Below are 27,359 nucleotides of genomic sequence, written 5' to 3' on the forward strand. Positions count from 1 at the left end.
TAGATTATTCTGAGTTCTAGTCAAGTGACAGAAAAGCTTATTTGATTGTCCAATATTTGTTTCTCTCTGGCATAGTTGTCAACAATGATATTTTCCATTTTCTCTTTCTCAAATGGTCCAAACAGAGTGCATTAAATAGGTATGCAAATATCAGGAAAATCAGATGTTTACAAAATGAATTTTTTTAATCCTCACAGAGTAAATTATTCAGAGTGCGCAGTGCGCCCTAAAGCATGAATTTCCATACAATAGATTATAGGGTCTTCTTTAAACAAACTCCCTCTGGTGTTGGACTTTGGACGGAAGTAAGCCCAAAGTCCTGACTGAGTTTGGGGATTAACCTGATGGAAATATTCTCCAGAACCCAGCTTGAGTGGAATGCCTCCCCATTCTGTTGGTCAGTGGCCTTTATGACACGGACATGGGAAAGAGGGTTGGGCATCTGGGTCATGCAGGTGGAAACAATTAAGATTCAAAATGGATTTTGAAAACTGATTTGCTTTTCTCTTCACTCGCCACATAAAAAGTAGTTCTAGGTTCCAAAAATCTCTCAACCACTCGTTAAGTAAATGCATTTGTAGAACACTTGATATTTTATTGCTTATGATTTAAAAATCTACCTTCTATAACATATGGGATATGTATATATATACATCTGTAAACACACATATATGGTCAAATCTGTGTTTCACATCAAACATCTACTGTATGTTTCACTAGGGAGACAAGACCCATGTGTTTTGCAGAAGCTTTTAAAGCTGTTTCATTTATTTTATTAGCCTTTAATGAATGTAATTAGAACCCAAGTAATTAAATGCAATTGTGCTCAGTATGTTCCTGTTGTAAATTGCCCTAAACAATGTGCATCGTGTGAACAAATTTGTGGGATTAATCGAGGATAGATAATGTTTTTGGATAGTATTTCACACTAAACGGCCGCAGAGAGAAACAAAGAAGCTGGCGCAGTGTCATTAATCTTAGTCAACTGGCAGCTCTGGTGTAATTTGCATGACTTAGGCAGTGACACAGGATGAGGCTTGCTTGGGATGGGTGTTAGATCACTATGATACGTATGTATTTATTCCCCTTTAGTCTCCTGATTTATAAGCAGAAAGAAGTTTGCATGTGGAAATGGATAAAAACAACAGTGTTAATGGAAGGAGTTGTAGATTACCCGGATTATTACTGGCAATATATATGTTCTTTTGTTTTCATATTGAGTATTTCTGTTTTACGGTTGTTAAAAAGACATCTGTGAATCCCTATCAAGATGGAAAAAAATTGCAAATATATTGTGGCTGGGTTAGTTAGGTAGACGTTTGTCTTAGGATGATACCATTGGAAGACGTTTGGCTTCTTTTTTTCTCCTTTCATGTCTAATATACATTGATTCATTGCTTTAGGAACCTATCTGTTTGGGGAGAGGCACTTTTGAATTGCGTTACAGAAAACCTTCAAACTCCACTTATGAAAATATCATTTGGAAATAAGCACTTGGGAACATGGATACAGATGCAAATGCTTTCCTTTTTCATCCTAAGACGTAGACTGAGACTCTGAATTACAGAAACAATTAGATAAGACATTCGAAGAAAAGCACACAAATTGAGCTGCAAATGTCATAACAGATGACAAATAAAAGGTAAGTGAATTTAGGGAGTTTTGAACTGAAATGACCATGCCCCAGGGACCTAACAGACATGCTAATCTCAGCTTGCATAAGTGTATCTGATGTTGATGAACACTTGGCATAGGCTTTGGTGTTCTTTCTCTTCTGATTGAGGTGAAGTTGCTGTCAAAGTTACCTATGAGGTACCAATTAGTTTTGAGGGCAGGACATAAAGCTATATTATCTTCGTAATGCCGTGATTACACAGAAGCTATTTGTAAATATTTGCAAGGAAGGACTATGTACAAAGAAATATATGAACTCAAAAGTAAGAAGAGGATATTCATTAATCAAAGAACTACATTTCACAATACATTTTAGGGTGAACTTTGCATAGTCTTTTCTGCACACAACTGTTTTATTTTGATGCCAAATTTCTTCTAATTTTTCAAAAATTTTATAGTGCATCCTTCTGAGTTCAATTAAAAAAACACACTTTAGTGAGTTTAACCCTCAGCAAATAAAGATTTCTTTTGCCTTAGTAAATACATAGATTTGACTAAAACTTCCTGAAGCACAGAAACTTAGTATCTCTCCTCTCTCTTTCTCTTAAATCTATACAGGCCCTGAGGAGTGTGTCTGTGTGTGTGTGTGTAAAAGTATTTCATTTTATGTTCTTAATTCAGAAACATTTGAACAACAAAAATAATTAACAATTCATGAGCATAGATGACTCCTATTAATATGCCATTGACCTACACACCCCTGTTCAACATTTAAAATCCCTAGGACAGTAATATCTATTATGAGGTCAGGCCTATTGATATAGTATTAAAATGAGTCATGTTTAATACAGTGCCTAGAAATGATTGTGTTAATGCAAAGACTAGCATGCCAGCATAGCTAATAGTTAAAACGATACAGGACATTGTAAGGTTTTAATATTACACACATCACCTGGAATAAGAAGAAACACAAAAACAGTTTAGTGTTTTCGTGTGTATTTTTCCCGACTGGTTGGACATTAGGATGAGGGGGAGGAAAATGTTTTCTATGTAGTTAACTCTTTTTTCCACAACTTTTACAGTTGCTTGAGGACCAATTTGATTTAATAGATCCAAAGGCAGTCTTTGAAACCCAGGCAGAAATATCTTTCCAGAAAGAATGTAAACTGGTAGCTCCTGAGCCAGGCATCATAACTGATCATCATCTGATTCAGTCAACGTGTTCCTGAATGATCACCACTATTTCTATATACTCTCTTGTCCAAGTCAAAACTACACGTGTGGCAGAAGTAATTTGTCCAGAGTACTCAGAGAGAAGAATTTCTATTCAGTTGTGCAGAGTAAATGAAAGTAATTTACTGAAAGTCTTTGCCTGGTATTATTTTGGTATGCAGTCCAAGACATGATTAGAGGCACCTATATTTGCCAGATACACCATTAATTACTATGTCAAGTCTTCAATGAAATCATGATTGATGCTGTAAGTTTGTAGAATCTGACTTCCCTTGGAGCATGCGGTATCTTTTTGTACAGAGTACAGCATTTAACTTTACAATTTATACAGCATTGTATCTATTATTGACTTAAGTATTATTCACAGATTGTTACATCTTTGCATCTATGAGATGCTTCTAAAATTAAACCCAAAGGCTTACACATAGAATATAGACAGAGGGAAAAAGTTATTTTAAAAAATCTGAGTTGCATCTACATTAAGACTTGTTATAGAGACAGAAATTTGACACAATTAAAGCTATTGAAGTATCTGTACTTTAAAATTCCTGTTAAGATACTGAGAAAAAGAGATAAACCCATAAGGGTTTGTGCATTATAAACACATAGGTTTGGTTGAGAAGAGAGATCACATTAAAAAATTTTTTTTTAAATGGCTATTTATTTTTGAGAGAGAGACAGAATGCACGAGCAGGGGAGGGACAGAGAGAGAGGGAGACATAGAATCCGAAGTAGGTTCCAGGCTCTGAGCTGTCAGCACAGAGCCTGACGCGGGGCTTGAAACCACAAGCCGTGAGATCATGACCTGAGCTGAAGTCGGACGCTCAACCGACTGAGCCACCCAGGGGCCCTGAGAGATCACATTTTTAAAAGAAACGCCAAAAACTAGTTGCTATGAAATCTACTTAAAAAAATTTTTTTTTGAAATCTACTTTTTATTACTGGTGTTCTCTATAACTCAAACTTCCAGTCCCATAGTTTCCTATGTACAAAATGGATAAAAAGTTACTTCAAAAGAACTTAGAAATATGCATATGAGAAAGGACATACATTTGTAGAGGCTAGGGTTCGATGGAAAAGTAGTATTGTTAGTTAATGATCCTCCAATGGAAACCCTTAAAGTACCCTGCTTGCTGAGTCTAGGACTCTGGTTCAAATATTAGTTTTGCTGCATACAAGATGTGTGATCTTAGGCACTCCATCTGTGTGTTCCTATCCCTCACAAAGGAATGATATGATTGACTCTAAACCAGGTTTTTTGTTTTTTTTTTTAATTTTTTTAACGTTTATTTATTTTTGAGACAGAGAGAGACAGAGCATGAACGGGGTAGGGGCAGAGAGAGAGGGAGACACAGATCTGAAGCAGGCTCCAGGCTCTGAGCCATCAGCCCAGAGCCTGACGCGGGGCTCGAACTCACGGACCGTGAGATCGTGACCTGAGCTGAAGTCGGATGCTTAACCGACTGAGCCACCCAGGCGCCCCTAAACCAGGTTTTGTACACAGCTCCTTAGTTCGACTCAGAGCCTAAAACTTAGATGCTGTATATGCTGGAGGCATATTACTTCCCTCCCAACGCACTTGTTGCATTCGGAGCTTGAACTGGGTACCCCGTTAGCAAGGGTAGGCTCTCTGTAGTGACAAGCAGAGATAAGCATGTAATAGTTGAATCTACAGAAGTTTATCAGCCTTGGGTAAATGTTCAGGGTAGCTCTTCTCCACAGAGTCATTCGGGGACCCAGGTTCCTTTTACTTTGTGTCTCTGTCATCCCCAAGGTCCTCATTTACCATTTGAAACTGACTGGCAGAAAGGGAAATAGCATGAAGGATCACACCGCAGGGGAGTTGTTACAGGCCGAGCCTCAAAGTGACATACATTGCTTCCGCTCAAATTCTACCGGTGAGAACTTCATCATCTTCATCATGGGACCTAACTCTAACTTCAAGGGAGGCTATGAAATGTTGTCTATATGCTTGCAGAAAAATAAAATGGATTTGAATGGATAGCAGTGGTCTTTGCACCAAGCAATAGCCCTTTTCCTGAAGTCTACATACCTGCATTTATAAATTTATATAGAGGTGAAGCAGTCTTTTTTGGGGGGGAAAAAAAGGGATCTTGGATCTTTTATTCTCAATCCCCACCTAAGCTTTAAGATTGTTAAGAACACATTTAATGAACTGTGAAAGCTCAGATCAAGACTGTATTTCAGGAAGAAAAATGCACTCTCTTAGAGAAAACCTTTATGAGGAGTTCAGATCTAGAAGCCAGAAGTCCTTGTGGTGGTCTCCATATTACAGGTCTTAACTGGTCTTAACTATTTCCATTTCGACCTACATGGCTACAGTCATGGCAAAGCCATGGCGCCAGTTGTCTGGGTCTGGGTGGATTTTGGTGTCAGGCATAAACTGTCTAGATTTAGTCACCCTGTGGACCTTTTGGTGCAAAGTGTGTGGGAAATGTGCTCAGGGGTCTTGTAATTAGGAGTGTTAATGTACATTAGCATCATTTGAAACCACACACCGGTAAGTGTTAAGCACACATGTTAACCTCATTAACTATTTAGCGACTGCAAAAATATAAGCATTTAGCATATTATTTGCAGTATCGGTCTCTTAGAAACATAAGATTTCTAAAACGTGATTAAGCAGTGCGCTCTGGACAATACCAATCAGTAGTCATTAAATAGTCTTGAAGCACCCCTCCAGTTCTGGAATTTTTTTTGGTGAAGATCCTTAAGAATTTACTGTAAGATTTGAGAGTTTGGAGCGGGTACTAGGCAGGAACATCATCAAAGTTGCATCTAAGGACAGTAGTATGTGTGGCAGAGTGAAGAAAAATTGGGTGGAGATGGGGGTGGGGGTGGACAGGGGGGTGGCCCAGTGGTGCTGGCCAGAGGCAGAAACAACAAATAAGAGTCCTTTCAGGTGGAATTTCTGGCAGGAGATTTGCACAGAGAAGTGACAGCAAATACAGGATCAAGCAACCAAGGCAGTAGCACCAGGGAGAGCTCCCGTGGTCTTCCTGATCCTTGGAAGGCAGGAAACAAGCACTTTTCATTTGTCCCTGGTCTCCTCCCCTAAGGTCCACCCTCACACAGATCGGTTAGGTGGTGCAAGTGCCCAGGTCAGTTAAGGAAGTTACTGATCGAAGAGAAAGAAGACCGCATTTTTGTGGAATAAGGGATGCTAACGGCCTGTCTGAAATCAAGGCCATATCATCTCCGTGGACTGAAGCTTAGATGGCATTTGCCCCCCACCCGCCCCACCCCCAGTGAGCTCTGTGAGAAACAACTGCTGTGTTTTCTTTGTCTCAGTATCTTCCTGGATCGTGAACAGGGGCCCCAGCAACATAAACGTTGGCAAACATTGCCTTCTCTTTTCTTTGCCTTGTGCCTTCTGGAACAAGTGGGCTGCCACAGGCCCAAAGTTGCTAACTGGAGACAGGATCAGAGGAGAAGTTGCCTTAAATGAAGGCAAATTTAGAAAATATTTTCCCAGGGAGAAAAGGATCTTAGTCTGATTTCAGTCCCAGTGGATGCAAGAAAGCTTACTTGAGCTATAGTTCAGTTTAATGCATCTGTCCTATAATATTTCTATGCTAAGTTCTTTGCCACCAATGTGGGGCAGCAGTGACAGAGGAATCCACCTCCCCTCCCACCAGCCTCTAGAAAATAAACAGTTCCCTTTGTGGCTCAGGTTGTGGGCGGGCATTTGCCCCCACCTTGATTTTCCTGGCATTAAGTGGGGGATTTCTCTCCCACTTCCGCCCATCTGTATGGGAGAGGCAGGAAAATAGCCCTCAATACTTGTGTGGCAGCCATTGCTTACTAGGGGATGATCTGAAGTAGGAGGTTTCTATTCGTAGGGCTAACTAAACTTTTACAGAACACAGGCCTGCTTTTAGTATCAGACTAGACCACTACTGTTATTTTAATAAAATAGTTTAGTGGCTTGAAGAAATAATTTTTGCTGTTTGGTGGTTCCTTTGAGTTGGTTCTTCCAAATTTGCAGAAGCTTGTCAGTAATGGAAGTCTACTTCAAAGCCCACAGTTCTTTCTTCCAACTTTCTCTTTTCTGGACTTCTATAAATACATGCCCGATTTTCCTGTTACCATGCACGACATTCTAGGTTGGAGGTTTTTTTTCAAGCATACACCCCCCCAATATTGGGTCATTAGATTTTGAAATTTCCCCAAACTGACTGGAATGTTACCTTATTTTTCGTCTTCCTTTCTGATCTTGTTCATACCCCCTACCCCTATATGGCACCAAGTGCTTTGTTATAATCAAACGTCTCCCATATTTTTGTCTCTGGCTCAGACTTCCTTTCTGGGTTCAATATCCATATATCAAACTGTTTACTCTGCTTTCCTAAGCAGACATATCAAAAGCCCCTCAAAGTCAAAGCATTCGAGACAATTCAGAATCCAGCCCTCTTCCTGGGACTGTTTCTTCTCCTTCCTGTGTTTCTCATTTCAGTGAACCTATAACCAGTGGGCATAAAAATGGAGGTTGTCCTACACACCTCAATTTCTCTCCCTCTTCTTATCCAATTCATGTCTGAGTTCTGTCAATGACCTCTTAAGATCCCTCACTTCTTTCCCTCTCTATTGTTAGGTCATCTACCCCTGCACTCCCCTCCACCATAGTTCTGATATGTACTCTGCCAGCCTGCACTCCTGTCCCTAAATCTTATATAATTATTTTCCCACTTACAGCCCGAGTAGACTTTTTGAATCGCACATCCTCTTGACTCCACTCTGCTCAAAACCATTTGGTGGTTTTTCACTACTCTTGGGACAAAGACTAACATCTCTAGCATGGTTTATAAGGCTCTGTGTGATATAACACACCCTACATCTAGCCTATTCTTGTAGCTTGTGGCTCCTTTCTTGTTACACACAACATCTTTCCTATACTTAAGAAGCTGGGCACCTGGGTGGCTCAGTCGGTTAAGCCTCTGACTTTGGCTTAGGTCATGATCTCACGGTTTGTAGGTTTGAGCCCCATGTGGGGCTCTGTGCTGACAGCTTGGAGCCTGGAGCCTGCTTCGGATTCTGTGCCTCCCTCTCTCTCTGCCCCACCCCCACTCATGCTCTGTCTCTCTGTGTCTCTCAAAAATGAATAAACGTTAAAAAATTTTTTTAAATAAATAAAACATTAAAAAAACTATTTATTTAAAAAAAATAAAGATTTTTTCCCCCCTGACTGAGAAGTAGGGATTTTACAAAACCACACTGAGATACCACCTACACCCGTCAGAGTGGCTAAAATTAACAACTCAGGAGACTATAGATACTGACAAGGATGTGGAGAAATGGGAACCCTCTTGCACTGTTGGTGGGAATGCAAACTGGTGCAGCCGCTTTGGAAAATAGTGTGGGGATTCCTCAAAGTATTAAAAATAGAATTACCCTACAACCCAGCAATAGCACCACTAGGAATTTATCCAAAGGACACAGGAGTGCTGATGCATAGGGGCACATGCACCCCAATGTTTATAGCAGCACTTTCAACAATAGCCAAATTATGGAAAGAGCCCAAATGTCCATCCACTGATGAATGGATAAAGAAATTGTGGTTTATATATATAATGGGACACTACTTGGCAATGAGAAAGAATGAAATCATGCCATTTGCAACGATGTGGATGGCACGGGAGGGTATTATATCAAGTGAAAGAAGTCAGTCAGAGAAAGATATCATATGTTTTCACTCATATGTGGAACTTGAGAAACTTAACAGAAGACCATGGGGGAAGGGAAGGGGGGAAAATAGTTACAAACTGAGAGGGAGGCAAACCATAGTTAAATACAGAGAACTGAGGGTGGATGGGGCAGGGGGAGAGGGGAAAATGGGTGATGGGCATTGAGGAGGGCACTTGTTGGGATGAGAACTGGGTGTTGTATGTAAGTGATGAGTCACGGGAATCTACCCCCGAAACCAAGAGCACACTTTACACACTGTATGTTAGCCAATTTGACAATAAATTATATTAAAAAAAAAGAAGTAGTGATTTCAAAAGAAAATCTCAGGACTTTCTCAGTTGGTGCATTGATGTGCATGTAACTTAGTGTCTTCGTTCAGCATCATCCCTTAAATTGTGTTTATCTCACCAAGGTTTTCCCATCAGTTATTATTTCACAGTTTTTGGAAACATCTTCCAACAGAAGTTCTGTCTGAGTCAGTCTTCACAAGCCATGATCACACTCATCTTTCACCCAGGGCACACCTCTTAGATTCATTTAACTACATCTAACACATTTACTCCTACAACAAGCTGTGTGGGATTATCAAAGATAGTCACTCAAGCAAGTAAATTTCTGACTAGTCATTTTGTGCCCAACACCTTGAATAAACTGGATGCTGCTTTTCTCGAAAGGCTGAAGGCATGTGGTGCTTGGTGACAGAATTTTCAGTTTTGTATTAGACCATGCCAGGCAGCAGATGGCACGGGTCATCATAAAATTTATCTTTGATTCTGTTTCATTGTTTGCTAATATCACCATAATATTTGTGAAATGGCTCACCATTATGCTCATTTTTTCTGTTTCCTTCTTTAAAAACCTGTAAAGCCCTGTGATGGTGATACAGGGCAATAATTGTTTCCTGCATTTCCATTGGTACAGTCCCTACTCTGTCTTTTTCTTCCCTGTCAAGGGCTTGGAGAGCATATCTGCAAAGAAATCACTTTATAGTATATGAATGTCTATTCATCCACTCAACCATCCATCCATCCATCCATCCATCCATCATCTATTGTCTAGTATCTCTTCTTCCTTCGTCTTCCCTGACATTCATTTAGAGTAACTCCATCCTCTTGTTTCTTACTTCATACAGTTTCCCTGGAACTGACCCTATGCTCAGTTCTTTGGGTTCATTTTGCAAAGGAATCCGATAATGGATTTCATACCCTTGACCACAGAGATCGCTTCAAGCAGGTTACAAAGCTCAATACAGGACCGTAATGTTTAGGTTCAGAATTTTTATATTTTAAAAACCATTGGGAAAAAAAAATGTGTGCATGTGTATACATGTGTGTGTGCTAAGAGGCTTGCTGAGAGGAGAGATTTGGGGCCTGGGAGCTGCTGAAGCCACCTCATCACCAAAACTGAAGACTTGCATTGCCTGATGATGAAGCTGAAGCTGAAAGAGGCAGAACCAAGTGATAGTGTGAACTTGAACCCTGATTTTAACATTTGAGGTCCTGGATCCAGTTGAACATGAGCCAGCTTTACCTCGGGAACTCTCAATATATGTCTCTGTTTTGTTCATTGGGTTAAGCCAGTGTGATTTTTTTTCCCCATTGCAACCAAAAGTGTCCTGGTTAATCTATTTCCTTTTCATCAAGCTAAAGTGGTTGCTACCCTAAAGACACGGAGAGAGAAAATACATTCTAGCTGTCAAATTGGCCATAGGAGGTAGCAAGTCTCCTAGAAGAATGTCTAGAGCCAGGCATTTGTTTGACAGTGATGCTGACCCCAGGACGGCAAGCATCAGATCAACTGCCATGCAGACGGCCCTTTTAAGCTCCATCAGTTCCTGAAAATCTATGATACCAAAGGCTGGACTGTTACATTCTTGTATATTAAGGGGACGTATCTTGGTGACTGGCTTTCGAAGATGTTTATGGAGTAGAAATCTAAAGTTTTGGGTATCTAAAGTGTCCCTGGAGTTTTAGATTTATTTCCCCTACAGTTACTTCAACATATGGTGCCCTTTCGTTTCAGTGCACTTCCTCTCCTTTGCCTGGGCAGTCTGAGGCATCATGATCTCATCTAGATGCTGCTAGTACTCTGGAGTTCTCTGAGAGGGTCAGGGCCGTGCCGCTGAATCCGTGAGCTGCCCCTAGGTTTCGTAGAACACTGCTTACACAGCCACATTTTCTTAAAAGGAGTTTTAGATCTTAAAAGGTATAACATTATAGCACTTTCTCTTACCCTTCCAAAAAACATCTTTTTGTTCAGAATCTTACAAGTCTTACTTACATGCTCGTTGAAGGGCACTTTCATCTAAAGTTAAAAGTTAACATTTATAACCCTTTTACTTAGAGATACCCGCTATCAAAAATTGTCGCACGTTTTAACCCTTCTTTATTTTCTTTAAGTATGAAAGCATTCACATTTTACAGTAGATGTAATTTTTTCCTGATTTTTTTTTACACTTGACATTTTATTAAATATTTTCTCGTCTCCCCACAGCTTTTCAGAATTTGAACGACTGTACAGTTGCCCCCTTCTTGTGTGTTCCACATGTGTTTGGCCATTACCCCAATGTTGTACCCTGTTAGTTCCCAACTAATTTTAAGAGGTAGTTGTCCACGTAAGGTTCACTGTTTTCACATAATAAAATCTGTGCTCAGAATTTTAGAAATGGTGTGTGCGTTGTATAAAGATTGCTTTCCTAAGCATTCATTTGTTATTAATTTATGTGTTTGTAATTTTTGAGTGCCTACTACGGGTACGGCATCGTCTCCCTAGACATTTTTCACAGACCGAGAAAATTATGCTTTAGAACATTTGTTTAATGATAGCTAAATTTCACACTTGCAAAATTACAAAAAGCTGTGTAAAGATTCAAGGGTCTTTGAAGCCATCTTTGGTTCCACTTACTTGTCATTATTTAATCAGAAAAGAGCCTTATTGGGACACATATGGTGTAAATAGTTCAAAAGATATTTGGATGTTTTCATGACAGAGGGTTTTCTTACACTTCAGCCCTTAGAATGCTGCATTTTATTTTTCCACAGCTATGCCCTTTTTTTGAAGGTGGTATGTCATTTTTTTTTAAACCAGAAATTAGCCCTATTTTTCCCCTCTCTTTCCACAGGAAAATTTTCTTTTGTATGGAATTCTTCTGGTTTGCAGTACTGTGTGTGTTTGTAAAAGAAATATGCATGTTTTTAAAAGTTCCATCACACAAGAGAGAACTTGTTCCTTCTGCTGATTTGAATGGAATTGAACTTTAAAAGAACAGGTCTATACATACATAACTTAGAAACCTTAAAACACTGCATGAAAGGAAAAGTCCTGATTATCCCACCAAATGTTTGCTGAAGAGGTTCAACGGGGGACTGAATGATAATGACAGAAAACATTTGAACTCTGCTAAATACCTCTCGAGCTGTCCTGCATTTATTGAAGGTAAGTGAAACTTGGTTGATTTCATCCCGTAAGGGGCTTTATTACCTCTACTTCTCAGCATAAATTATTCTGAATTTTAATTTCAGGTTTGGGGTTTGATACATTCTCAGACTAAAATCAACATTTTTCTCTCTTCTAAGAAGTCTCTTTTGCATACCATTTGGAGACTCATGAATTACAGATGTAAAGCTGAAAAATAAAAGGCGAGACAAACTCCCTAATACCCCGGGAGAATTTTTGCCGACTTTGAGATTTTGCTGTGAAGAACTTGCTTCTTTTTCGTCTGGTATCGCTGGAATGAAATGTACACGGCAGCCTGGCCACCCAGCTGCCGAAGTAACGTTCGTTCATAGTCTGGGAAGAGATACTGTCTCACTTCCCTTCTCTTCCTCTCTTTTAAACTTCTCCTGGATCGCCTATGGGCTACTTAAAGTAGATCCACTTACAACCTCATGCGGGGCCTTTATAAACTGCCGTCCTTATACCCAACCTCACTTTTATTCTCAGCGGCTCTCACCTGGCCCCGATTTGAAGATAATGAGACCTCCCTTTATATTCATTTAGAAGCTGAGTTTTGCCCTTGATGTTACATTTTATATTGATTATCAATTAACTTTTAAGTTGCAGTTAAGCTTAAGTACTTTTTACACATAGGGAATACAGCACACGCTTTTTTTTTTTTTTTTTTTTTTTTTAACAGAAGCTTCCCTGAGGGCAACATTTCTATTCAATTGCAGTATATCATATGAGTCTTTTATGGCATCTTCAGTTTGGGGACAAGTATATTCAATATGATTTGTCCAACTTTATTTATTATGCCATAAAGTTTACTTTCAACAGTTAAAATGCTCTTCTTGATATCTAGGTATTTAATGCTGGATATCATGCTATCATTGAAGAATCAAAAGTTATGGAATAGGAATTAGTTCTGGGTTCTGTGTTGACAGATGTGTACTTTCACCACTGGCTGCCTTTATGACTGTGTTCAAATCAATTAATCACACTGTGTCTAATGTTATTTGAACGCGAGGCAATGTTATTCTATCTTTACAGAGACCTCGAGTCTTTCCTTTGGATCATACTCACCTTTATAGATTCTCACTGATGGCTGCCCCAATTTTATGCCTACTGTACGTTTTCAAAGTTTTGGTCTATGCAGTAGTCTAAATTTTATGATATGAAATTAGTGGCAACTCAACATGGGAATATTTTTCCATCTGTTGACTGTGCCTCTTAATAGTGATAGAAATAACTATTAAATATGTAATTGTAAGTAACTTATTCAAGACCCACTACTATTAATTCATGAAGCCATGATTCAGATGCCAACTGCTGGCCTCCAGACTTTGAGTTCTTTATCTATTGTCTATAACTACAAATGTACCAAGTGTATCTCTTCACCTATAACTTTTAAAGTAGTTTTTACTTGACTGTTTCCAAAAAGGAGTTGGTGCAGCTTTCCATAAAACATCAACACGCAAGACAGTTAAAAATTAGGATAAAACAAGGGATCGCAAACATAGAAAAATGGAGTGAAATTATGATAATTGAAAACTAAAACCTTCACTAAACTGATTACTACAATAGTGATTCAGGAGTGCTCTTTATAGACAAGGCAAAAAAGGAAAATGTGACGGGTTATATGGCTTTCATTTAATACAAGAAAATATTTATGTATTCCTCAGTAGGGGCAAACTTTGATACTAAATTCCAACAATTTATAACATGAATCCTTTACTCTCTCCTTTATTTATTCATCCAACAACTATTTGTTGAATGCCTTTCGTGGCTTCAGTATTATGCCTGTCACTAGGGACTCAGTGGCGAGCAAAATAGTTTTCTGTCCTTATGGAGAGTACAATAGTGGAGAAAATGGCCATGGGTCCTTACATTAGTTTGTAATTACAAAGCGAGATAATTGCCATGTGAAAAGAAGCACAGTGCTATGAAAGCATATAACAAGAGAATATGAGCTAGACTTGGGGTTTAGGAGAGGTTTCCCTGAAGAAGTGATGTTAGAGCCGAAATCTCAAGGATCCACGGAAGCTATTTAGATGCTTCCTTTCGAGGTGCTTCCCATAGACCAGCAGCATGGGCACCAGCTGGGAGCTTCTTAGAGATGCAGAATCTCACGCTCCAGCCTGGACCTATGACGCAGAACCTACTTCTGTTTTAACAAGATCCATAGGTAATTCCTTTGAACAGTAAAGCTTGAGAGGCTATGATCTGGGGGAAGGGGTGAGATGAAACAAAGGGAGCAGTGTGTTCAAAGTCTCAGTGGTAGAGAAGAGGATTGAGGAATTAAAATATAGGCAATGTGGCTGCGGTCTAGGTAGCAAAAGGAGAGGGGATTGGCATGAGGAGGTAGTGGAGATCTGTGTGTGCTGGGACCACTCAAAGCAGAACTTTGTAGGCCTGAAAGACCCGAGATCTTTGAAGATTTCTGAGCAGAGGAAGAAGATCATCAGATCTGTATTTGGAAAACATTACCCCACAGTCTAGACCAGACGGTATTTGGAGTGGAAGCAGAGGGCCGTTGAGGTGGCTATTATGGTGTCCGGGTGGAAGATGATAGTGTGGAGATGGTGAGAAGTAGACAGATTTGACAGATATGCAGTGGATGAAATTAACGGGCTTCGATAATAGTTTTAATATGAGGGCGAAGGTGAGTGAGAGGTCAAGGATTACTCCCAAATTTCAAACTTGCCCCTTGTGGATACATAAAGATATTGAGATAAGGAATCTCTGAACGACTACTAGATCTGTAAGGGAACTAACCAGCTGGGTCTTAGATATGTTGAATTTCAGGTGTCACCGAGGCAGTGTGGAGATAGATATCGAAGAGGTCGTTAGAAAAGTGGGTTCCGACTGGTCTGGATTAGACATATACATTTGGGAGTCAGATTAACATGTTGGATAATTAATGTAGGGAAGATGCAAATGCAAAAAAGTTTTTCATTGTACTATCTCTTGTATTGAATTCCGATAACCCTAGCTAATTTAATGAGAGCGATTTTACAGAGTGTCAAATTCATACAGTCCAGCTCTACTCTTTTCTGTTGCTTAAAGTAGGTTCTGGAATAGAATTTAGATAATCTGAGAGAAATGGAGAGTCAATATATTTTTTAGACTTTCTCAAATACTGGTTGTCTTGACCATGCTTTGGCAGAAGGTGGATGGAAGTCACTTAAAAATTGAATTCCATGTGCTGTAAGCATGAACATTATATGTTGCCAATTGCCTGGTCTATAATAGACCCACAATAATATTTGAATTGCTGATTGTTGAAGTGAGAGCTGTATATTTTAGATATCTGACTCGCGGGTGGTAAAGCTGGTATTCCATTATGAAAATTAATGAGCCTGATAAACCTTCCCTTTCAAATAGAGTGTCATCCTACCTCTGTGCAGAGAAGGGCGGCAGAAGTGTATCCGGGCTGGGCCAAAGCTAATCTCTAATATATCTTTGATTCTGCTCAAATCCATGGACAAGCATAAGTAGTGCGGAAGGTATAATTTGACGGGAAAATTGAAGTATAGATTTTATCAATCAACTGAATTAGCCATGAAAATATAAATGTGACTTGTATAGAGTAAGTTTTCCCGGCTGCACAATATATACCCAAGAGGTTTAATAAATTAACCCATTGCATGGAAGGAGGAGCTAGAATCAGGGGTAATTATAGAAATTTCTAACAACTGGTGTAGTAAAGGCACAAACCAGTAAGAAGAGACGTCAGTCATGTTGCTGAAGCTGTTGGCAGGCATAACATGAATGAGCTTGGTGGTAGGTATTCTGGGGATGAGGAGCCAGGGTGGTAAAATCATGGTCCTCAAGGAGGAAGAGCAGGTCGTGCGATGTGAATAGCAGTATTTCACTATTTTAACAGTCAACATGGCCTGTTCTGTTATCTCCTGGCTGAATACCAGCCCTTCCTGAAATGTAAGTTTCATTTGAAAAGCAAGAAATGAAGCCAGTAATTTTTTTTTTTGAAACTGATTTTTTTTTTAAAGTTTATTTATGTATTTTAAGAGACAGAGCGGGGGAAGGGCAGAGAGAGAATCGCAACCAGGCTTCTCGCTGTCAGTGCAGGCCGATGCGGGGCGAAAACTCACAAACTGGAAGATCGTGACCTGAGCCGAAATCAAGAGTCGGGCGCTTAACCGAATGAGCCACCCAGGCACCCCCCAAGCCACTAATCTTTGGTTGGAGCATGGCTAATATTTTGTTATTATTTTTCACTGATGATTAACCAATAGGTTCATCTGCTTTTTAAGCCATAAGTATTGGAAGAAATGACTGGTCTTCGTTGTCATTGGCAGAGGGCAATAATGTGACACATCCTAATGGAATTTTTTATTTATAAGTAAGAAAGGAGGGGAAGGGGTAAGATATAGACCAGTTGTGCACCATTATACTTAGAATATGGTCTTTCAAATGACTCATCCCACTGCCTTTGATTCTGGGAAGGGTTTTACGGTATAGGCTCTGACAAAGCATTGAGTTAGGGCTCTTAGTTGAGATTATATGATTTTAGAGGATGAGACAGCACAGCTTGAAATAATCCTGCCATAGAAAGCTTATTTTCCTGACCACTCACTATCTTGGGGCTAAAAGAAGAGTCAAATAAACAAGAAAGAACTATTGGTTGAGTTCAGGTCCTTGAAGCCCAGCTTTCTCTTCCTTGATGCTGAAGTGCTTCTCAGACCCCACACTCTTTTTCCACCTTCTCTGTCCATCTTTCTGCCTGTGTTCTGTGTTCTTAACTATGTTTCCCATATCATATTGTGAATTCACCTCAGTGTCTGAAATATGCTTTATCTTTAATAATTAAAATAATCTCTGATTATTTTTACCAAGTGAGAGTTAAAACTCAGGTTCATCACTTATGAACATTGCCTGGGGCTTGATCAATTGGAACATTATCAACCAGGCCACTTTTCCTAGACTCTGTCTTAATGACTACTTTGCCACTTCTACCTTTGGGGGAATATCTATCAAAAATGATACTGTGATAGTTCGCACTGCCCTTTAAACATTGGTTTAATGCCAGACTTTAGTTAAATGCCAGTCCTGCCCAGATAACCAGATTCATCGGCTCTGAAGACTTGATTTGACTGATTTAAAAACAAAAATATACTAAATCATGGTCCCTAGAACCATATATTGGTACAAAGAATAACATGTGATTAGCACATAGGTTGTAGTTTAGTGCTTTTCCTTTGTTTGTTTGATGAGTGGTGTGGATTCCATGAAGAAGGATAATCTCAGGATAGAGGTTTAAGAAACGAGCAGGATCTTCTTCCACTTGTTGCACTGAAAAAGATTTATTATGGGAGTCTGGCTGTATCTTGTCTCCAGTCCATCTTATTCTTAGTAATAGATAATGATGGTTATATTTATGAATGCTTATGCATAGTTCTATCATAATCCCAAATTAATGAATGTTTCAGTGTTAAAATCATCAGGATAGAAATAGCCTCATTGTTTTCACTTCAAACTTCAAAGTTTTGAGATACATTTTTTTTGTAACCGAGACTTTGCTTTGCTTTCCTCAAATAACAAAACCTTAAATGAGGGAACATCTCCGTTTCTTGAGAACCAAGCGATGAAATGAGCATACTTTCATATGCAAATACATGTCAAACATAAACTTGGAAGGATTATTCCATTCGTATGGCATGTAATAGGAAATTATGACCTTCAGATAATCTCAAAATTGAGCTAAATTTCATCCTTATCCCCAAAAGAATGGGAATGGTCCTAAAAATTCTCCTGTTTAGTAAATACCCATGAGACATTTATCGCTGATCTCATGGAGGGGTGGCTTTAATAGAGCCAAATAGTCAGTTTAGTGTTGCCTGAGAGAGAAAACAAAGATCCCATTCAGTACAAGGTATTACAGTATTGAAAGTGTGTAATTACCTTCTGTAGGACGTTACACATTATTTCTCTTACTGCTGGAAACATTTGAAATAGAGGCTAATTTATTGCATCCTCAACTCTTGTCAGCTTTGTAAAATTCTGTTGTTTCGTTTTCCAGATAATTTTTCCTTGTAAAACTTTCTTTCCTTTGTCTCCTAATAAATATGCCCTTTCTAAATCTTTTTTTCTTTGAAAATGGAAAGACTAAAAAGGACTACTTTTGTAATTAAAAGTCATTTAAAAATAACCTCAAAAGATTGTTTCTAGATATCAAAACATCTTTATGGTCCCATTTCTATGGCAAGAAAGACAAGCAACTGGGATCCTGTACATTCTACTGTAGTCTACGTTAATTACCTTCTATTAAAAAATGACAAAGACCTTTTTGAAAGGGAATCTGGCACTCTTTCCACAGAAATGATGGCAGACACCCTACTTTGCTGATTTCTTGACACTTCTAATTACCTGTATTCATTTGAAATCGTTTCCTTTGTAGAGAGTTATTGGCATGATTTTCTGAGAACAAGAGGAAAATGGAAAACATTTTAGCAAGTTAAGGAAAAAAAAATCAACAGTATCATTGTTTGCCGCTTTTGTTGAAACTACCTACACGAGTCATTTGAGGGACATGAAGGTAAATGAAAGGTTATACTTTGCCCTGCACGTTGTTGCTGGTATTTGTAATGTCAATAACTGTAGAAGGTTGTCAGGAAACTGGAGAGATAAAGGTCAATAGCAATGACAAATATATCATTGTATGTGTTTGAATATGCAATATCAGCCTAATCTGCCAGTGGAGGCTTTCACACCCTGGAAATATCAATCAGGTGCTATATGAAACCCATCTATTGTTCTCTAGTCTCCTAGACTGTGATGGGGAGATCCCAAGATTGAAAACCCATCAGAGATTTTTTTGGGGGGTGGCATCATAGTCATTGCTGAATACACACATAAATGCTCATTATTCCTTTTAGAGTTTAGTATATTAACAGTTACTCAGTTTCTCAGATTGCTTCATTGGTGGCGAAATAAAACATTTTCCTACCACCAAAATGGGAAGACTCAATTCAGTTTTGTATATCATTGCAGTAAGGTAGACGCCAGAACCTTTCAGTGATAGAAGCAAAATTAAATATTAACTATGTCTTTCATACAGTCTTGACAAAAATTTAGTTGGGCTAATGGTGAACCTTTATGGCAAGTTCTGCCTCCTGTTGCTTTCGACATGTTAGAAAGTGTGGTCATTTGTATTCCATAATAAATTATTTACAAATGAAATGCACAATAGTTTACTTAGACTGTGTCTCCACTAAGAACAGACTTATTAAAATGTATTTTGTTGGAGCCAAACCAAAGTATTCAGATTTAGTAGACAAATGCATCTATCTTCCTTTTAGTGAATTGTGCTAAAGAATTCACTTAAAACCTTCTGGGAAATGAAAAGGAAAAATAAAAGAGCAAGAGATCTTTTAAATGAATGTGCTTCAACTTGGTCTTGAACACCTGTAGAACATAAAGGCAGTGTGTTTGAAACATAGAGGGATCATATTTTATGGATATTACTTTTTTAATTTTTGCATCTTCTGGTGTTCTCCATTAACATAAAATATTTTGAAAAATCTACTCTTCCTGAGACGTTCTGCATTTTGGGGGGGGGGTCTAATGACCCCTTTCCCCAACGCTGGCCCAGTGCATTAGTCAGCCTTCCCAAATGTGCACACGGACCACATGGGAGGAGATGTGAAAAAGAGATCTGCTTCTGAGGAGTGCACGGAGTGACAGGCAAAAGAGTAGTACATTCAGCCGCACCCTGAGGTGACAGAATAAGAGAAAAAGCTGGAGGGGACAGAGAGGGCCTGAAGGAGAAAAGACATAGAAAGAAAGGTAGAAATGATTTAGGGATGGGAAAATAAGGAAGGGGCATCACGAAGGCAAAATATAAAAATAATTTAACATAATAAATATAATTGTTATAGGGAAGTGAGATTTACTGAACATGGAGAGAGAGAAAAAGAGGAGAAGAAAAGGTAGAGTTTCAGAGAAAAATGGGATAATATTCAGGAAGTTGATCAGAAGGGAAAGTCCTAGATAGTGAAAGGGAAACAAAACTAGTCAAGTCCCTGTTTCCCAGCCAAGGTGTCTGTTCACGCAAGGGACGATGAATCGGAGGCTCCAACTCACCTGTCTTCTGCACACGCCACATGGAAATGAACCTGTTAGGAAGGTGTGTCCTGTCCGTTGCAGTCAATCTCCAGTGTGCTTGTACATTTCTTTCCACTTTTAAATATTTCAGAAAGTTCATTAGGGATCTTTTACATAGAGTGTTATTTCTAAAATTTTTTTTTTTTAACCTTTATTTATTTTTGAGACAGAGAGAGACAGAGCATGAACGGGGGAGGGTCAGAGAGAGGGAGACATAGAATCGGAAACAGGCTCCAGGCTCCGAGCTGTCAGCACAGAGCCCGACGCGGGGCTCGAACTCACAGACCGTGAGATCACGACCTGAGCCGAAGTCGGCCGCTTAACCGACTGAGCCACCCAGGTGCCCCCATAGAGTGTTATTTCTAAAGACCCAATTATTTCCAGAGGAATAATCATTTTAGGAGACCTCAAGCAAAAACCATTAATGGGTTACGTAGGACATGTTGAGATTGGATTATTTTATCTTTCACTGGTTTCCTTTTGTATTTCATTAGTTTTTGATTACATTTCTGACCTCCAGATAAGACTCCTATGTAAGTAAACAGTCCGGCTAGATTCCCCATGTGCCAAATGACAGCTATAGTACTCTCCCCAAGGTTTTATTTATTTGGCTTTTGATTTTTTGTAAATTGAAACGATATAAGCAGAAGTAGACCTTGACTTTTGTCCTCTTACTTGAAGGTAATATTTTCTTCATGAAGGTAACTGAAAAGTTTCAGAAACAATAAAAGGGCTCATATGCACTAGACAGATGTTAAGTAGAGTGAACTCTTCTTTGTAATTTCAGCAGCTTGCATGAAGGCGCTGGAGACAAAAGTGTCCCGGACTGTCTATGCTGGAGTGTCTCCTGGTTATAGGCTAATGCCAGAGTGAGAATAAAATGTTGAGGGTTTATATTTTTTCATTTATTTCTTGCCCTCCATTTTGGGGGGTGGGTAAAGGCTAGTTTGGAGATGAATGGATAATTTGGTGTAAGGAGTTTCCTATTTCTTATGATCTCTCTCTCTCTCTTTTAAGTTTGTGATATAACACAAAGAAATAATGATCATTTTGTGCAACATAGGGCTATTCTTTTATGTTGGATGACTGCTATTGAAAATCAGCATAGTAAATCGTAATTTTCTATTGAATCTACATAATTTTGCAATTGCTTTCTTCCCTTTCACAGTACAATATTTGGGCAATGACAGGAGTACACAGTAATTTTTACTTTTCTCTCTTCTCTTCTCATTGTTATCACTGATCATTTTAGTCATCAATGACCCACAGTGGGACGCACTCAGAATTTGCAGAATCATTCCATAGCTTTTTCTCTTCGGACGGAAAACTTAATATAATTTCTAAGTGTAATAACCTCCTCTACAAGGTGAACGTGCTGAAAGATAACTGTAATTCACCAGTGTTAGGGATGGGGGAGATTAGATATAATTTTATTCATATCTATCTTCTCTATCTCTCTATGTAGACAGATAAAGTATTAGACATGACAGAGTGTGCAGTTGTGAGGAAAATCACAGTCTCAGGTCTTTTCTGAGGTAAGAACAGGGTGAAGGCTAAATGCTCCAGTGTTGTACAAGTTAACTTATGCTTACTTACACACTTACACACAAGCACCCGCCGCAACTCTCCCTCTTTCTTTCCCACATGCCACACGAACCAAGTTTTCCTGTCTGAAAGGAAAAATTATCTAGCTTTCAATGTAATATTAATCTTTTCCAGATATTGTTCCTTCTTCAAAACTCACTAATCTTATTTATTAAGAGCGTGCTTCAGGAAACCAAATATATACAGAATTATTGTTGGGATTTTGATACCTCTCCAAGATACTGTGATCTGAATTTAAGCAATGGCGAACACCCAAAGGGAAGGAAGAATAGTTAGATAAGCAAGTAGAAAAAATAGAGCGAGTGTTCTCGGTAAAAAGTAAAAGCAATGAACTGGCGGAGAGAATAAAATAAACTTCAAGTCTAAAAAAAGGAAAGGTTTGTTCAATCACAGTAAGAAAAAAGATACAGGAGGCCACAGTGGATCACAAGCTAATTTTAGGGGTTGAAAACAGAAACCCATTGTTCAAAGACAAAATACTGATAGACAGTCAGCAAAGAATTTAGGGAACATAAATAACCATCCACATTGTATGCACTGTTAATCAGTTCCATGTCATCATACTGTGTTTTTAAGGATCCTACAACTTAAGTGAACGTGCAAAATTTGGAGTCAATCCCAAGGAAGCAGCAAAATAACTACATGGTTGGGAAACAGTCCCAATGAAACGAGGGTAAAAGAACTGGCCTTGTTTAGTCTGGAGAAGAACAGACTTGGAGGGAATTAATAGCAGGCTTCAAGTTCATGAAGGAACACAGTCCGTTGCAGGTAGAGGTGAACAGCTGGTCTCTGTTTCCTTTGAGGAGAGCACAAGACAGCAGTTTTTCAATGCAGTAGATGGGATTTAGGCAAGATATTGGGAAGATCAGGGGAAGTGCAGGGAGAGGGTTCTCAGGATTTAGAATGTGTTGAGGGAGTTATTATTATCATGTTTTGGAGTTAATCCAAATTGCAGAATAAAAAGAGAGACCAGAAATCTATAAAACGGGAACCTATGGAGGAAAAGAGACAATGAAGAGTTGTGATCTAGGGATAAAGGCCATCTGGGATGCAACAAATACCGAATTCTAGAAGTGTTATAAGAGTTAGAACACTTGATGATAAGGGAAAATATGCTACAGGAAAAAAAGGAGATAAAACAGGTAAAGACAAAACCATGGAGATTTGAGGGTATGGCATGTATTTGGGATAAATGTACAATTCTAATAAAAAATTTGTTTTGGTTGGGGGGAGAAGAATTCTAAGTATTCATGTGTACAATATATACCAGCCACTAGCAATTTTTTAAAAATTCTGTTATATTGATGCCCTTGAATATTAAAAATACGACTCACAAACAGATTTGCCATATTTTATGCCCAATTTTATAAAAAAAAAAAACAAAAAAATAATGGGGAAACGGGCTAAGTAACTTCTCAAGTCTTAGCCAGCCTTTTGGTCTCATGACATGGGAAAACCGTGATTGTGTGCTAAGTGAATGGTGGTACCATCTATAACACACCAAACAAGATCCAAAACACATAGAATGTAAAAAGCAGTCTTATAATCCAGAAAAAAATGATTGCAAAACTCATCAACCTTCCTTATCACAGGAGAATTAACTGAGTAGACAGTGATCTAGGTCTTATGCGGAGCAAACAAAGAAATGTGATCCACGAATTCAAAAAATTTAGAGTCTAAGATTGGTTGTCATTTGATAAGAATGTTGCATTACAGGTATATCACCTGGGACTGCAGAATCTGTTGCACTTAAAATGACACTTAGGTGTATAAAGGACCATTTTAGCAAGTTGTTGTTAAAGAATGTGCATTAGGTTTTAAAATCATTGCAGAGGTTGAAATTTCCAGTCCCCCTTGAACTACGTTACAACCTAAACCAATAATCGAAATTGTGTTTAAAGATTACACATATATTATATCACGGGTATGGGTAATTAGCTGGATTTCTAGATTCCTTGGTTAGTTTGATCAATTTTCTAGTTACTTTTATTTCTTGAAATGGTCCCTCTACCTCTTTGAAAATGGAATGGATTCTGCTTATGTTTAGCTTTGTTGAGCAAATGTCAATATTTCACAGTTGTGCTTTGTCATTGATAGGTTTGGTCTAATGTGCTTTGTAATGGGCTATTTTTTTTTCCTGATGTTTGAAAGTTTCCTTCATTCTCAAACGCAGAAAATAGGATAGTCCGTATTTGAATTTATTTTGCCAAGATGATGGTTATGTATATTTTATAACATTCTGGTACACAGAGCTTAGCAAATCTAAAAATAGATCCCTACAAATATTTTTTCCTGCTTTTAAAAAATATAGTTACAAACACTTCACTTGTAAAGGATTTTGGTTTGGAAATACATCTTGGTTTCTCTCTCTCTCTCTCTCTCTCTCTCTCTCACAAAGAAAAGCCTTTTGTTCTGGTCTCTCTGGCACTACCTATTCTGTGACTTTCTGCTGTCCCCTAGTGGCATGTTAATCTTCTTGACTACTGTGTGATCGCCTCTGGAACCAATTCTCTACTCTTCTGTGCTTTTTTGTGACTCTCATTAGCAGACATTTAAAATACTATTAAACAACCCATGAGCTGCCTTTTAGAAGCAATAACCCTGTTCTTGAGCCCAAACAGTTTTCCACTCATGAATTCCTACTCGAGTAAACATGTCTAGGGAATGCCTGCTATCTACATACATTGTATTATCTCACTACAATAAACATTTCAGGTTTTCAGAATTATAACACAAAACTGATGAAAGCAAAATGTTATCAGTTTTGACTGGCCTATACATAACATACGGTAGCTTAAAAGGTATTTTGTGACAGGTCAGACTATTTATGTCAATGGGTTTACAAACAAAAAATTGTACTATTCCTTTTCCTTTGCTTTTCAAAATCCTGGTTGGTTACTATCATTGTAATATTTGCTCTTTACATGGTGACATTTTTCAATGAAATGTTTAAAAAGATACAATGAAACTGTATGTATCTGAAGCATCAGATGTAATTCATTTATGTAAAAGATTTTGCACTGACATATACCATGATGATTTGAAAAAAAAAGTTCTTAATTTTTCTGGATATTATTTTTCCATATGCATCAGAAGCATTTTTTAAATTTTAAGATGGATTGGTTATTTTATCTTCCTTTTATGGTTTGTGTCCTTGAGATACAATGTTCAGCTGTAATTTGGGGCCAGTAAATTTTTCATACAGTGTTTTGTTTTTCTGAAGTAGGCATTTTTAAATGTATGTAATGAGAATGGAATGTAAGAATATATCAAAAACAATATTTCAGGTTTTTTTTTTAATATTGAATTTTAAGTCATGCGGAATTACTGTAAGTCTGGCTTACACAATTATTTTAAAAGGTGGCTTGAAAAAAAAAAAAACACCAAGGAAAATTTACAAGAAAAAAAGGTCTGATGAAATCTGGCCCATTAACTGAACATTACAGAAATCTGAGATGTATAGTGAACTAATGATTTCTTGGCACTGTCTTGTTTGGCACTTATCATGGTTTTGACAATTATCACATGAATAGCAACACTTTTTTCTTTCTGAACTTGGAGGGGGGGGTGCAACGGGAAGGGCCCTGGGGAAAAAAGGAGGCCCAAAGCCCTGGAAACTCCCATATTTTTAGTAATTCGAGTGTACAGTCTGGCCATGTGGAAGAAAAAAAAAAAAAGAACTAAGCTGTAAGGCTCTGTTAAGTGACAATTTTCTTGTTCCTTCAAAAGAAAAGTTGGTATAGTTTTTGAACTGCCTCTCTTTGGAAAGGTCAGATTCCAGCCCATTTTAGTCCATTTTGTCTGTTTATACATGCCTCTGTTGGGATAAGATATCCAAAAAGAAAGCCTTAGATTACAATCAGTCTTGGCTTATGTGCAAAGCCATCCGGCCAATCCAAGAAATCCTATTGACTGTCATGCGGAGAGGGAAAAGGAAGAGTTTAAACCCCCTAAACTTTTTCTCAAGAGAAAAAAATGAACCACTTTTTCAAACCTCCTTAACACACGAGAGGACTCATGCCCCCTCAATGTTGCTCCGCCACTCAATTTCTCAAATTCAAATTACGTGGTTTTCTAAAAATACACCCTCCATCAAACACTGCGAATTACAATAGCTATTTTTCACACAGAAATGTCTGATTTTTTTTTTTTAGTTGTCTATTCAGCTTGTAAATGTTCTAAAAATGTTCTCCTGGAGTTATTTTTAAAAACTCATGGTATGGTGGATAATAAATATTGTTGCTCTGTCACTGGAAACATTGGAAACAACATATTTGACAGGTTAATAGGAATGAGAACTACATTTGAAATTTTAATCCATTTCATTTTAGATAAATATGATGACTCTTTCACAATCTTAGTGCTAATGACTAAACGGGCAGAGTTCTTTGCCGTTGTAGAGTCTACTCGGTTAATGATCTCGTAGATTATTTGGAAAATAAGAACAGAAGAAAATTTCCTTTTTTTTTTTTAAATTTAAATCCAGGGACAGTCTTAATAAATCTTCTCTAATCTAATATAGCATTATCAGTGGCCTATTCTCTGCAGAATTAGTTTTTCCAAAACAAATAATAAAGCTGAGCAGTCCCACTTTTTACAACTCTGGAGACTATCTAAACAAAATGAACAGATTTATAGGGCTATTTTTAGTGTGTGTCACTTGTGTTACAGTTTACATTTGCCTTCGAACCTTATTTGACATTCTTGGTAGAAAAATACAGGCAGAACCCTCATTAAGAATCTTAATAAAGGACAGTCTCCATAGGGCAGTTACCAAAAAAACAAAGTCGAGGCATGTATAGAAATGTTCTTTTGGACTTGACTTTATGTCACGCTGTTCCATTTTCTGTTGTCTATAAAGGAGAGCCCTGAGCCAAAATGCAGATTGAAGGTTCTGTTCATAAAAAATCTTTAGGCATTGGTGTAGCCTACTAATAATTAAAGTAAAAGCACATTTTTGAGGGTAGGAATTTTCACACAGCAACAGGTAAGTGCTGCCATACCTAAATAACTATTATTTTTCCATAAATTGTATATTCACATTAAAGCGAAAATTAACTTGCTGGAGAAGTATAGTACAATGTTGTGATTTTCTGCAAACCGTTCATCCGTGAATAAAAATGCTTGGAAAAACCTTATGTAATGTTATGAAATATGTCATCGCACATAGATTTATGGAAAATACCATGTTATATTTCAAAATAGAGATGCGAGGATTAAATATTTGCATTTCGTCTAAACTAAGTTTCTTCTAGTGGCTTGTTCCATGTGAGAAAGGCCAGTGCCTTCCATAGTCAACGAGACCCCATTTCACTTGCATATACAAATAAGGAATGAAGAGTTCACCTTCTTTTGTTTATTCTAAAAATATATTATATCAAGAAGAAAATAGTAGAAAGAGAAAACCAGATTCGCATGTAACCACTTTGTCACATCTTTTTCTTCTTTGCAAAGGGGAACACTTTGATAAGGTTAGAATGTACAGGAAACCGGCATTGACAGCCTGCTCGATGCCTTGCGGTACTTTTTATTAATCGTGTTCATGTAAAACTCCCTAGTTAAGGAAATTCCTTAGCTGTAGACATCATTTAGCTGAGCCTTATAAATAGAGCTCAAATTCAAAGGTAAGAAAACAGACA

At 38.1% G+C, this 27,359-nt stretch overlaps 1 long non-coding RNA gene across 1 annotated transcript in view; it reads left to right on the forward strand.

The window, feature by feature from the left end:
* Positions 1 to 11,689: 11,689 nt before the first annotated feature.
* The window catches only part of LOC131516789 (uncharacterized), a 38,738-nt gene continuing 23,068 nt past the window's right edge, over positions 11,690 to 27,359 (forward strand). The window contains exon 1 of the long non-coding RNA XR_009264242.1: positions 11,690 to 11,988. This is a non-coding gene — a long non-coding RNA (uncharacterized LOC131516789). The remainder of the gene's footprint in view (positions 11,989 to 27,359) is intronic.

The sequence above is a fragment of the Neofelis nebulosa genome, chromosome 7, assembly GCF_028018385.1.
Source record: "Neofelis nebulosa isolate mNeoNeb1 chromosome 7, mNeoNeb1.pri, whole genome shotgun sequence".
NCBI lineage: Eukaryota > Metazoa > Chordata > Mammalia > Carnivora > Felidae > Neofelis > Neofelis nebulosa.